Source organism: Protobothrops mucrosquamatus, unplaced genomic scaffold (genome assembly GCF_001527695.2).
Source record: "Protobothrops mucrosquamatus isolate PMUCROS unplaced genomic scaffold, P.Mucros_1.0 scaffold4160, whole genome shotgun sequence".
NCBI classification, from domain to species: domain Eukaryota; kingdom Metazoa; phylum Chordata; class Lepidosauria; order Squamata; family Viperidae; genus Protobothrops; species Protobothrops mucrosquamatus.
This window is the reverse complement of record NW_015390086.1, coordinates 1-1,208: the sequence shown is the minus strand read 5'-3', so window position 1 is coordinate 1,208 and position 1,208 is coordinate 1.

Genomic DNA, 1,208 nt, shown 5'->3' with positions numbered 1-1,208 from the left:
CTCCACCTGCGTAACTGTTTCTGAGTAGGGAAGTCTCAAATCCTCCCTCCTCCACGTGCCCCCAGACGGAGGAGCGCAGCGGGGGCGTGATGAAGAATCCGGGGGCGGCAATAACCCAAGTTGCTGCGGACAACCATCACAGCACTTGCCAGGCAGGGTGCTCTCCCCTCCTTTCAGACATCTTTCCCAATGCGGAAACTTCTTTAGAGTAGTAGCTGTTAAATTATCCACGCTCGAGGGTCTCAATGTTAGTGTTGGTCTCTTTGTAGTTCTTATTGCTGCTCTCGTGATCCTGACGCTGTCGGCATGCCCGTCGTCACCCATCTCACGAGCATGCATGTTCTCAGGTGGGGGTCGGGGGTCGGTGTGGCCATAGTTCTTATTGTGAGCGGTCCGGCTCAAGTGGTTACGTACCTCCCAAGCTCTTAATGTCAAATACGCGGGGCATAGGTCTATATGTCGGTTGATGGAAAATTCATCAGACAGCCAGGCCTCCTTGAGCAACCTACCATACTTAGTGGCGTCATTGGAGATAACCTCCACTGTGTCAAAACTAAATTTGTGGCCATGCTCCACCATATGAGTGAGGATCTGAGAGTATTGTTCTCCCCTTCTGATGGCCAGTCTATGTTCCTGGACTCTTGTTCTGACTCTTTTAGATGTTTCACCTACATAATTGCTGGGGCAGCCTTCACAGCTGATTTTATAAATCACCCCAGACTTCTCAGCAGTAGGGAGGGTGTCAAGTGTCTGAGTAACGAAACACTTAAAAGGACTTTCAGGCATATTTTCTCCTAAAAGCTTTTATTTATGTTAAAGTACATCAGCACGGCATGCAGGAATGCTTAGAACTGCTTCTCTTCCGGTACGCCTAGCATTCCAGACATTGTCCACTCCCTTATTGTAGGGTCATGGTTCACATCTTCCAATCAACTTGAAAGATGTGATTTACTTCCGGTTTCTTTCTCCCGGGCTATCCTTATGCTCCTCCCTCTTTCCTAGTTGCTGTTTTAACTATATATATACCAGACAGTTCTGCACATTGTCAAAGCAAGAATATACAGTATTTGCAGCGTTGACATCCGGCCCCCCTTGCAAAAAGGACCGATCCTGTAAAGCAAACCAAAGCATATGTTAAGGGTTATCTTTCGGTTTGTTGGGGTGTTTCACATGAAACCTTTTGACCAATCTATTAGCCTTTACTTCAC